The sequence below is a fragment of the Canis lupus genome, chromosome 1 (assembly GCF_011100685.1).
Source record: "Canis lupus familiaris isolate Mischka breed German Shepherd chromosome 1, alternate assembly UU_Cfam_GSD_1.0, whole genome shotgun sequence".
Lineage (NCBI taxonomy): Eukaryota > Metazoa > Chordata > Mammalia > Carnivora > Canidae > Canis > Canis lupus.
In genome coordinates, this window is record NC_049222.1 from 79,855,356 (window position 1) to 79,868,865 (window position 13,510).

At 38.9% G+C, this 13,510-nt stretch overlaps 1 protein-coding gene across 7 annotated transcripts in view; it reads right to left on the bottom strand.

Moving 5' to 3' along the window:
* Nucleotides 1–13,510, bottom strand: part of TLE4 (TLE family member 4, transcriptional corepressor) — a 142,474-nt gene that overhangs the window by 80,827 nt on the left and 48,137 nt on the right. The window lies entirely within an intron of this gene.

The window sequence follows — 13,510 nt, forward strand, 5'->3', positions numbered from 1 at the left end:
TTCTTGTTTTGTTTTTCTCTGAAAGTTTTAGTTCTGTCTTTAATACACTTTTTGGATCGACTTCCGCAAATGATAAGATAGGTAGAACCAATTTCATTTCTTCCGGAAGAATAACCAACTTCTCCCCCTCAGTAATACTTACTAATGGCTATCTCCCCCCTCCCCGCCCCACCACCCATTGATTTGCATGTCCCTCTAATGTATATGAATGGATATATATGAGTACTTACTAAATTGGTCTAAATAAAGACTAACCAATATTGTGACCTAGAGTATTAAATAATTTTAAAATGTTTAAAGTGCAGAATGTTTATGTGAAACTGTGAGAGTGGCCACAAAGAAAGGAGAGAGACCAGCTGGGAGGTAACACAGGGTCCCCAGTCAAAAACTAATGATGACTCAGAGTTGTGGCAAAGAGTGTAAGGAGTTAAGATAAGTTGAGGTGGCTCTGAAAAGGCATGGTTATGGAAGAAGACCATGAGAATAATGAAGGAATCCAGGATACCTTGTTAACATTCAGGCCCCTAGTAACTGGGTAGATGATTGTACTATTTACTCGGATGAAGCAGAGGAGGAATGGGGCTATACATACAATTCTGCTAAATACCTTATTTTTATAGAGCAGTTTTAGGTTCACAGAAGTTTTAACATCTTTAGAAGAGTCATGTCTAATGAAGACAAGCAGAATATAAAGAAAGAGTCCCACAAAACCCTACCAGACAAATAACAACTCCTGTAATGATTAGTCCCCCTAGCATTTTTTTCCAATGCATATATAAGCATTTTAAAACACCAATAACATCATGCTATCTTGTAGTTTAAAGTCCTTTTCCTATTTAGTGTGTTATCAAACATTTTCCCATATCCATAAGTAATGCTTTGACTATCACTCGTAATGGCTGGGTAGTATATACCATCATATAGGTATAGGAGAGTTCACTTAAGTGATCCTTTATTGTTTGGCTAAAATTTAGGTTGTTTCTCATTTTGATGTACGTATGGCGTCGTCATGGTATTACAATACACCAGTTAAGATAGTTCCTTGACAAGTTATGAATACCCATATTAAAGTGGTCTAAATAACAGGTTTTTATTTCTCAGTTAACAAGTCCAAGGTTAGTCAGATGACCTGGCCATGTTGAGGTTTCACATCATCATCTCTCTGGCTCTCATGGCCCCTCTTATATCCCATTTCCACACCAAAATGGATGCCATAGCTCCAAGCATGAACTCATCCTCACACAACCATGTTCAAATACAGAAAGAGGGCAATTTTCTTTTTATGAGTCTTTCTGTTCAGGGGAAAAAAAAAAAAAAAAAAAAAGAGGGAGAGATCTCCTTATATCTCATGGATTTATGGATAGGCCCACAGCTTAGCTGTGAAGAATGCTGGACAGAGCACCTGGAGGGTCCACAGCAGGAGGTAGGCTCAGCCTGCAAGAAACAACCAACAAAACCTGCCTTGACCATCTATCTTTACTCACAGGCCAGACTGAGCTATTAGCTAAGAGACCCAAACTACCTCTGAGCTTTTAATACAAGTAGGCAGCGGCTTAAACTTCTCCTTGCAACAGTTCCTTCTCCCAGAGATTCATTTATGCAGAGATGTAGCTACAAATTGCTTATGATCAACCCAGAAAGACCCAGGGGGTGGGGGGTGGAAATACATAACTGCCACTTTGCTTCAGAGCCACAGTGGCACCAGCTCTGCTGGTCACAGAAGATAAGCTAGGTATCTAGGTGCCTAAATAAATTATCCCCCTTTTATTAATAAATTTATCAAGGGAAAACAATTTGTGAAAATCACAAGGGACAGAAGAACTGTGGGGTTGCCTTAAAAGGGGTTTAAGAATATACCATTTTTGCCTCTGTGTCTCTCATGAATAAATAAAATCTAAAAACAAAACAAACAAAAAAAAGAATATACCATTTTTAGTTTTCCTTAAAAGGTTTATGTGTAGAGGTTAGTGCTAACTCTTGCTTATTAGGTCAACATGATAATTTCAGTGTGCAATTATTACTACATTCCACGAAGTAATTGTTATTCACAAGCAGAATGGACAAGATTTTCACCAGATGGAGAATGAAAGCAGAAAAAAAAAAAAAGTACACAGTTTATCGTAAGACAATGAAATAATTTCAAAAAGGACTCCCCCAGATATACTGGCAATCACCACAGATCCTTATTTATTTAGTGCCTTTTGACTGGCCACTGGCCCTCTAGTGTCCTCTTCTACCAGTATCCCCTTCCTCCACCACTGCTGCCTATAATTTTGCTTAACCTCACACCTCGCTTTCACTGGGTAACTGCTACCCTGGTGCTTGGATTGTGATTTAATATTAACATGATTTATCCATCTTTGGATCTACCACTCCCATGAAATCATGAGCACCAAAGAGGCAGGGACCAGTTTTTAATCATCATTGTGCCCCAGAACTATAAAGGGTGCTTGTATAAATAGGAAACTAATAAAGTGGAAAATATTTTGAAGGAATATTTACTTTTTTTTTTTTTTTTAATACAACTATACGAAGGCAGCTGCTGGCTCCAGTTAATTCCTCTTAATATAAACAATATCCCAAGCAGCCATTATCATTAACTGTCAGTTAAAGCTTAAAAGTTTAACATGGCTAACTTGTTTTCCATAGTACCTATGATAAGTGCAGCTCATCCAAGTGCAGCTTTGGTTTTTTTTGTTTGTTTTTGTTTTTTAAACTATCGACAGTTGAAGGAACTCCCCCATCCCCTCGGCAATATTTAGAAACAAATTCAGCATAAACTCCTGGTCTCCAGTTTCTGGAACAACTGTCTAGCAATGTCTCCTTTTAATGCTATAGATAACTGTTTTCTAGCTGCATGTACTCCACCAGGTATTTTACTATTTCACATCAGGATCTGGCACAGTTCTACTCCCATAAAACACAGGCTCAACATTCTTGCGTTATAGGACCTTTTGTGAAACTAGGTCCAAAATTTCTTCTCTAGAAAATGTACATATCCCTTCCACCCACCCATAGTTTCATCAACATTTTGGGAAGCTAATGGACAGCCTAATACCCAAGCATGAAATCCAAGAAGATCCAAAGATGTAGGTTTAAAATACCACGAACCTAGGCTTAAAAGTTGTGTTTAGAACAACTTATGATTCTTACATATGAGAGTAAGTTACAACAGACCAGGAGAAACACAATATGAGTCAGGAGTAGCCAGATGATCTATGCAATAATAAGCTTCCGACCACTTAGGCAAACCAATTAGTATGTGCATCAGGCACACCCAATTTCCATTTCCCTCACTGAGCTCTGGGCACTAAACACTGGACACTCCTACAGTGGATCTTGGGATAAAGAGACTATTGATCCTCATATAAAAGAAGAAAGAACAGAGGGGAACAAATAAAGGACAAGTGTAATAAAATGGTTAAATGTGTGAGCTCTGAAGTTGGTCTAAGTCTGAACCCCAGTTCCACCACTTCCTCTGTGTGGCCTTTACCCCTTCAGAGCCCTGGTTTCACTTTCTGTAAAGTTGGGAGAATAATACTATCTTCCACACGGGGCTGATGTGAAGATTAAACGAGATAATGCATGTGAATTTTTAACACAGTGCTGACAAAACAAAAACACTTGCTATTTTTACTTACCTGTTTAGGGAGAAGAATATAAGCCCAGGGATGTAAATCTAGAGAAATAACTGTGACACAAAGGCCCTCTAGTTTTAAAATAAAAAACCCATAGTTATCAAAACAAAGAGGCTTAGTAATCATACTAGGTTAGAAAAGTGATAGTACTTTATTGGCTATCTACCCCAGCCATGCACCCTACAAGGTGAGAACTGTTAAATAAAATTCATAAGATCATACTACAATTGCCACTCAGGATTGTGGATTTTTTTTTTACCAGGTCAAACTTCCTCTCAAAATTCTGTGCTGGGGGGCGGGGGGGGTGTGTGTGTGTCAAAATGCAAAAATAGCTCAAAATAAGAGTATTTGTTCATTTAACAGGTACTTATTAAATATAATAAATTACTATACATTTACTGAACAAATAGTTACCGAGGACTTACTGTACAAATATTTATCGAACACGATGAGTCTAGGCACCATGGCAGGCAAGTGAACAAGATCTCACTTGCTAGTGAAGGGAGTGTGATGCATTCACAAACAAATAAATGGTAAATGCTGTGAGAAAAGCAGAGCCGGTAAACTGGCCAGAGAATGAACTGGGTAAAAGAGCTACTAAAAAAAAAAAAAAAAAAGAGCTACTAAAGCCTGCTGGTCAGGGAAGTCCTTTCTCGGGAGGTATCGGAGAGGGACTTTAAGGAGCATTAGGAAAACCATGTCAGGCCTTCAGAAGAGCTGATGCACAGTCAAGAAGCAGCTTAGGGTGACCCACGGACAGAAGAAAAAGGCCAATGTGTGACTGTGGGTGAAATACAGTCAAATAAAGAGAATGAGTGGTATGTGAAGTCAGAGAGGTGGGCAGTCAGCTCATGAAGAAATCTGTAGGCCACAGTAAGATATTTAGACTTCATTTTAAGCAAAACTGGCAGCCCTCAGAGACAGGTTTTATTTTAATTTTTTTAAAGATTTTATTTATTTATTCATGAGAGACACAGAGAGAGAGAGGCAGAGACACAGGCAGAGGGAAAAGCAGGCTCCATGCAGGGAGCCCGATGTGGGACTCGATCCCAGGTCTCCAGGATCAGGCCCTGGGCTGAAGGCGGCGCTAAACCACTGGGCCACCCGGGCTGCCCCAGAGACAGGTTTTAAAAGCGGGGAGCAAGAGGATCCAAGTTGTATTTCAGAAGATCACTCTGGCTGCTGCGGGTAGGATAAAGCATCGAGAGACAAATGTGTTAACAAGAAGCCCTATCAGGAGGAAGCTGGAGGAGACCAGGGGAGGGAATACCTGGGACCAGGGGAAGACAAAAAATGTAGTCACTCTCGACAGAACAGTCTGGAGGAAGAAGAGATACCATTTTTGATAGCAGAGGTTTTTTTATTGAGCTTGGATTGTTTCCCTTCTTCTATCAGCCAGTCTCTAGGACATAAACAATGAAGACCCAAGTTCTCAGGGATACTGTAAAGAAGACAAGCAAGAACGGCAAAGAATAAGCACAAAATGGAATGGGGAATATCGATAATGAAAGCTACAGATATCAAGACGGTGTCATTGGCAAAAGAACAGACACCCAGTTTAACAGGACAGAACAAAGTTGAGAAGAGGACCCATATGTATGTATGTATATGTATATGTGTGTGTGTGTGTGTATATATATATTAGCAGATCTTCAACAATGGTGCAAAGGCAATTCAATGGAAAAAAGAGTTATTTTAACAAATGTGTTGGTAAATTGAATCAAAGATCCATATGAAGAAAGAGATAGAGAAAGAAACCAGACCTATATCTCCTACCATAAGCAAAATTAATTCCAATTTGATCACAAGCCTAAACATACAACTTCTAGATGAACATCTTTGTGGTCTTGGGTAAGACAAAGATTACTGAGAGACAACACCAAAAGTTAAGATTCATGAAGAAAAAAATTCATAAATTTGATTTCCTCAGTGTTAAATATTTCTGCTCTTCAAAAGATACTATTAGCACTGGGTGTTATTCTGTATGTTGGTAAATTGAACACCAATAAAAAATAAATTATAAAAAAAGATACTATTAAAAAAAGATTAAAGCACAATTACATACTGGGACAAAAATATTTGCAAAATACATAAAGAACTTACATCCAGAGTATTTCTTTTAAAAAATTCCCAGAACTTCATAATAAAATAACCACCTCAAGGAAAAAGAGAGGCAAAGATATGAGCAGAAACTTCTCAAAGAAGATAGATGGCAAGTAAGCACAGCACTCAACAAGTCATTTAGCTGTTAATAGAAATGCAGAAAAGCAGGAGTAACACCATCCAACTATCAGAAATGGCTAATAGACTCCAAAAGTCTACAATTCCACATGCAGCTGAAGATATGGAACAAAGTTTCTCCCACAGAACGTGTTAGTTAGAGTAGAAAACTATGGAAAATATTAGGTCAGTTACATTCAAAATACACTAGCCATGTAACTTAGCAAGCCCACTTCCAGGTAATTACCCAGAAGAAAGGAAATCCTACTTTCACTTATAAAAACTTACACAAATCTGTATGTTAATATTTACTGGGACCTTGTTCACAATCACAAAAAACTATGGCTAACCTAAATGTCCCTGAAGGAGTAAACATAACCCAACCAGTCCATCCACACAAGAGAATATTGTTCAGCCATATAAGGAACCAGGGATAGAGACAAGCACATGGGACAAATCTCCAATGCATTACAGTAAAGGAAGATGAAAACTCAAAAGGCTATACAATGCATAATTCTGTGTATAGGACATTCTCAAAAAAAGGTTCTCTATGGGAGAAAAAACATCATAGGTAGGTGCCGAGGCTGGGGTAGGGAACAGAATTAATTACACACAACAAAGGAATTTAGGGAGGTGGGGCAAGAGAGAAATATTCTCTAACTCCACAGTGGTGGTAGTTTACATGACTATATTCGGCTGTCCAACTCCTAGGACTGTATGCTAGGAAGGGTCCACTTCAGTTTATATAAATTATACCTCGATAAATCTTTTTGAAATACACAGAATATCAATAATGAATATATACTGCTAGAATCCTAATTCCAAATATAAAAAATATAAATTCATAAATGTATGTAGCCTCATTTTTATTATGTTTTCTACTGTTTCTCTTTATTCTGTTGTCCCTGGAAACTAAAGTTTTATTAAAATTAAAATGTGTTAAAAATTGATTATGTGTAGTAAAATGCAACACCAGAAAGCCTGCAACTACCAAAACTTTAATGAAGATGATTCAAATGTAATTTGAAGATCATCTCAGAATACACTTTAGAAAATGTTTAAAAATATCATTCAAAGAGAACATAAAATGTGCCCCTTTAATATGAGTTGGTGAAGGTATTCAAATATTTGCTGAACGAATGAAGGAGTAGATGTAATCATTATTATTACCATTCGATAAAAGGTTCTAACCTTTTCACAAAGGTCCTTAGGAAAACACTTAAGATCACAAACGCATTTTTAGGTAGCAGATTCCCAAATGGATTTTCTAGGGAGCTCTGAGGAGGACACACATCAGTAGTCCTTTTTATCCTAAATCCTTAAACCCCTGAACTGTCTGTTTGGGGTAAGCCTGCCTCCTCCCTCTCTCTCAGCTTTGAAGGGCACAGGCAGAGGTAGACGTGTCTGGCTACCTGGAAGCTGTTGCTGCTGCTGCCGCTGCCACCACCACCGCCACCAACCATAGTGATGTTACTAGCAAGCCTTCAACAAAAGAATCAGAAAAAGGGATGCAAAACAGTAAAACAAAACAAACCACTAACCAATAAAAAGGGATAACAAAGTGTAAGTTTGCAAGCTACCTTGCAAACTTCACTCACCTTGAGTGAAACCTGCTCTTCTGTGTTAACTCTTCCACCCAGACCCCTGCGCCCCTACACAGGCTCAGCCTGCTGTGCTCTGGTATGAATGAAGTGTGGATTACAGATCTGGAAAACTCCTCATTCTCCTAAGTAGTGGAAGTGCAAAGCCCTCGGGCCTTTACCTAAATCAGATGCCTCCACCCAAACACATTCTGTAACTCTTGTCACAGGTTGTGCTGAGCTCTACCTTGAGCTATGGAAATATATGTATTAGCAGGAAGGAGGGAGAGAAGAGCTCCTTCCTCAAGAGAAAGAAAGAGAGTAGTACTTCAGGGTGACAGCAACAAAAGGAAAGGAAAAAGAAAGGAAAGAAGCTGACTAGCTTCTAGAAATTTCTCCTAGGAAAACTAGGTAACAGAAATTAACAGAGTATACACCATAAACAAATTAGAAGTCCTCTCCTTTCTCCAGGTTTCTGAGGGAGTTGTTGTGGAGACAGAGCTAAAACAAACAAACAAACAAAAAAAACATTACTTAAATATATGAATAGAGTCTTTGCTATGAGAGAAGGGAAATTACTGCCTCTTAGAGCCTCATCAAATTGTAGCACAAAGATTAGATTATGACTGCATCACTCAATAATGTAGCCCCCTGATCCACAGTAAATGAATCAGTTAAAAACAAAACAAAAAAAGGGTGAGGGGCAGGCATACCAACATTAAGATACAGAGGAATGCATAGACTTTTGATATAAAACTGCTTTGGCTTACGTGCAACCACGGGTTTATCATATTTGTGAGAGCAGGTGAGCCAAGCCAAACAACTGCAGAAAACCAGCCTCCTTTCCCCCAAGCCTTCCCCCCACAAGCTGTGTCCCTCATGCAGCCAGTGGCCGGGGCATTTCATAAAGCCTTTAAACTCCAGGCACACTGCCTGGTAAAGACAATAACAAAGGTGGACTAACAATCTGATGAAAGACAAATCCACTTCAGAGCTTGTTTTTAAATTCATTCCATATAACAAACATTTAGAAAATGCCAACAGTAGTCAGTTGGGAGGAAAAAAAGAAAGGGAAGCTCGCCTATAAATTTATGGGAAAGCCATTTATTGAAAAAATAATGTAAAAGCTGAGCTGTTAAAGAAAAATGTTTTACGCACAGAACTCATGTCAGAAAAAAAAAAAAAAAAACGATTCCAGCCTCCGAGTACTACTGCCTACCTACACCAGAAATCCCGCTGGAAGAGCTTGGGGCCGATGAAGTAAAATCTGGGCTTTCCTAGTTCCTCCAAAGGTAGATAGACAGGGCCTTTGGCTATAGGTAATTTTAATAAATGATCCCAGGACAGGAGTGAGACCTAAGGAAAGCGAATCAGGGAAGAACGGAAATTCAAAACAAGGATGTAACCTTGAGTTGATGACTACCGTGGACAGCTAGCTGAAACTCCCTCCGGCCGGGACCCTCTGTGGACCCTCTGTGGAGCGATGCAGAAAGCACCTCCAAAGCACCTCCGTATTGCCCACCAAATACGGAGTCATGGGGGGGGGGGGGGGGGTCATGTCACTGACCATTTGCCTGTGGGTCCAGGATTACCCCATGGGGTAGGTGTAAAAACCTCCCTCTTTGTAGTGCTCAAGTATTTAGTGAAGGGGGGATTCCCCACCAAAAGCATTGGGAAATGCAAGAGCTTCACAGTGTGGCTGAAGGGAGGAGGTATCAAGCCTGGAGAAACACCATAGTTGTACTGGCAATGGCCAGAGAGAAAGGGGGGCGAGGGGAATGAGGGAACTGCGAGAATGCAGGCGCCCAGGAGGGACACCACTGCTTCAGCATCCTGGGGATACCTGTGCCCAAAGGAGGACAACAGGACAACTATTGCAAAATTCATAATACCTTCTCTAACAAGCCCTTTATAGCAAATACAGAGGTAGGGTGAAAATGTGACTCTTGGATATTTAATATCTTTATGCTTTTGTTGCGAAAGTGAAGTATTTTTAATTGTATTTCAAATTTTGTGTTACTGGAAGCTGTGATATAACAGACAGGAAGGAACACACACTCACACACACACACGGTTTTTTTTAAATACCCACATACTTTTATCTTCCAGTTTTTCTGCCTAATGGCTAATTAGTTTAAAAAGACAACAAGAAAAATTACCACAGTGGCATATCTAAATCACTCTGGAACTTAAAATGGCAGTTATGAAATCTATAAGGGAAAAAGAGGGACATACGTTTTAAAACTGTCATACCGCAAGACCCTCTGCCAAAATGCCAATCTGAAATGTGTGTGTGTGTGTATGTGTGTGTGTGTATAATTTAAGGGCCAATCATATGACAAGGACAATAAAACAAAATGCTAAGAGTAAGAAAAAAACCCCAAAGGTATTGTCTTCCCTTTTTTAAACTAACTCAAACACACAGGATGGTAAAGGCAAAGTCATTTAAATCATTTCCTTAGTAATACAAGTAATATTTAAATAGATTTAATAGTGCTGCTCCAAACCAATGAATTATGGGTTTAAAACCTATTAAAATGTAATGTTTTTTTCCTGAGCTGAGAGGAGAGAGATTTAAATCCACTGAATTTTAATATTTCAGCTTGAGCTGCAGGAGGTAGAGAAAGTCCAAATGAACTATTCCATCAGCACCATTCAAGCATGAACATTTTAATCAGTTTTACTTCCTTGGAGTTCTCTAACACAGTTTACGCTGTCATTCTGAAAGCACTTAACACAGAGAGTGTGAAAAACCACCAAGGCTTGTTATTGCCTTCACAATTGATGGCAAATAATTTTGCAGACTTCCTATCATTAAAATGTCACTGCTAAAAATTGAGGTTCAGCATTTCTTGTGCTAACCTGCATTTCCCACAAACACCACAGCATACCTGTTCTTAAAGAATTTCTTTAAGGGTGTGTGTGTGTGTGTGTGTGTGTGTGTGTGTGCGCGCGCAGGTGCACGTTTTTTTTTTAATGCATATTTCTACCTTTTATTCCCCCCTCAAAGAGGTTAAAAGAAAAGAGTGCAGGGAAATCCAAAGGAACCCCACTTTCTATTTTTACAAGCCAAATATTTTATTTTCCAATGTTCATACTAACAAAACTTTTTTTCCCCCAATGGTGGCTTCTTTAGTGAAATTCTTATGAGGTTCCAAGCCAGTCTCCTTTATTAAGCATAACCACATTCACACAGCATGTGCTGATTATATAGTGTAATGGATTTAAAAAGCATTTTAAGATAGTCAGATGACTCAATTTAATAATACAGGAAATGAAAACATCATTTCTAATTAGATCATATTACTGATTTAAAACTACAATTTGTGTGCTGTTCCAACAGTGTGATCTCGCAGAGATTCTAATTTAAAAACACAGTGGCTAGTAGGACACATGACAAGATCAAACTAGATACATAACATTCCCTCAGCCCATTTAGGGGAACTCCGGGAAAGCTTCAAGGAAATGTGAGATATGAACAATGCAAAACAACACACAAAATTGACTGTAGAAAATAACACAGGAATTTCCTAGGTTTTTTTCCTTATAAATAAAAGATAAATGATATTTAACTTATTTCAATCTATCAACAATTTTAAACTGAACATGACCTGTGAAAGAAATCATTATAACTGTGTTTCATTCCATTAAACACAACTAGCTTATTGTCAAGAGAACAAGCCGCCTCTCCAGGTTTCGGGCTCACTTCAGCATTTTGCATTTAAACTGCATGGATCACTGGTTTGGCTCATTTACCAACGAAGGTAGAATAATATTGCAGAGTTAAAAAGGTGCTTCATCAGATTTCATTAAATCTAGGAACATTTGCACTTGTCTGGATGGTATGCATACATATAAAACAGATACATATGTAGTGATAAACAAATGAAGGTCTGTCTGCAGGGGCTTTAGATGGATCTTTGCAGTCTTGGGAGGAAATTTTTCATTCCCTCCATGGAGAAAGTCATTGCTGACCATATTCCCAAATCCAAGTACAAAAATCTAAAATTGGCCCCTCATCACTTTTCGGTAGCAAGTCAAAATGGCACTGCCTCCCAACACAGCCATGCTCAAGGGGACACAGGACAGCAGGTGCACAGAAAATTCCACAATGTTCCAACTCTGAAAACTAGGGACTGAAGGCATCACAGGGGCTGAAGCAAACAAAGACCACACACCACAGAGAAGAGCAACAGCAGGAATGCATCAAGTGAGTTTGTAATGGGGCTCCTCCTTCTCACATGGCTTTTGGCTCCCTAAAACTGCTGGGTGTGTTTTTCTATTTCTGCAATCTTCTTTTAAGAATAGTCAGATTATGTGACTGTGACTCCATTTCTGGCTCCGACACAAATAATCTGGAATCCCCACCAGATCCACAAACAGCACGTGCTGCTTTGATAGCATGCAGCTCTGACTTCTTCAAGTAAGTTTCTAGGTCACAAAATTAAATTTGCTATATTTGAATAATTAAATCCATATATACACAATATGTCTATCAGTAACTCGACTACAGTCCAATAAATCATCCTTTCCCTGAAAAAAGGCAATCTGCCATCCCATTCAAAGGTATGTAAAATGAAATAGATATGAAACAGCATTAAAAATATACTTGATGTGTGAAGGGAAGGGAACCTTGTTCTGAGTTTTAGATCTTCCCTCATATTTTGAGGCAACATCCAACATAAAACAATGGGTTTTTTATTTAGATTAATCTCTCCACTGTACAGACACAACTAATAAGACTCAAAAAAGAAACAAAACAGCCTTCTGTTTCCCAGAGAAAGAGCTGCCAACCATTCCTAAGGTAGAATGGCTACTTGCATTTTAGCAGTTCATAGGAACAATGAACACTAATAAGCCAGAATGACCCAGCACGCTCCTCTATCAGTTCTCCTCCTGCACACATTCTCTCCTTTCACAGCAGACAGTTGTATAGTGGGTGAGAAATGCAGGTGACCTTGGGGGGGGGGGGGGTTCTGCTGGCCAAAATACATCCCAATGGGAACGCAATGGGTGCTTCAGGCAAACACGACAGGACTATACATATATACCTAACTTTAAAATTAAAGCTTTTTCAACTTTTTAAAAAAATGTAACATGCTATTTTCTGGAGTTTTATGGAAAAAAAAAAAAAAAAAAAAAAACTACTTGTGAAACGTATTCATCTCTCATCTCTCCTCCATGCCCAGAGCGTAGAAAGGATACTACAGATGAGTCTACACAGCTGATTCTGATGCTGCCTTTTTTCCAAGGGCGCACTTCTGAGGAAATGAAGGGTGCCCCTTCCCATTTATGATGTCTTCCAATTTACTACCAGTATTTTCTCGTGGTCAGAGAGCCACAAAATAGAGCTCAAAATAGCCCATTAAAAAACAAGCCACAATCAGACTACTGCTCCACCACCACCGCCAGTCATTCCAGAGTTGTGATTTCCTTGTTAAAAGACAGAGGCATAATTGAAGCAATATCTTCACTTCAGATTGATTATCAGGCGACCCTTATCCGCATCTTCACTCAGCAATTTGAATTTTAATGAAAGTAAATGGAATAATTAGCATTTCAAAGTGTGTTTGATACACTGAGGGAAAAAAAGAGAAAAGACTTTTGTGTATAATCTATACACAAAAGAAAGTATTTGGGAGGGGGCAGAGAAAGGGAAGTATAGTTGTATTGTCTTCATTAGAATAATCTAAGAAACTGCTTGTACCAGCTGCATAAATAGAGATGTGATATGATATTGTGCTCTTTTCAGCTAAGATTTCTCACCTTTATTATACCTCACCTTATCTTATTACTTGCTACCTCAATCTGGGAGAACAAAAATCTAAGTGGAGTCGGAGGGATTGCCCAAACCCATGAATTCCAGCAGGATTTCTATGCAACATTAACACTATCATCACCAGGAAGAATTTTCTAACTGGGCCACTGATTTTGCCAGAAGGTACACCTTTCATCTATTATTCCTACTAGAAATGGACACTAGCCTTTAAGAACCACTCCTCACAGGGGAGGAAGAGTAGCTGCGAGATACAAAAATGTACATTTTATTTCGCCAAAAAACAGCATTAAGGT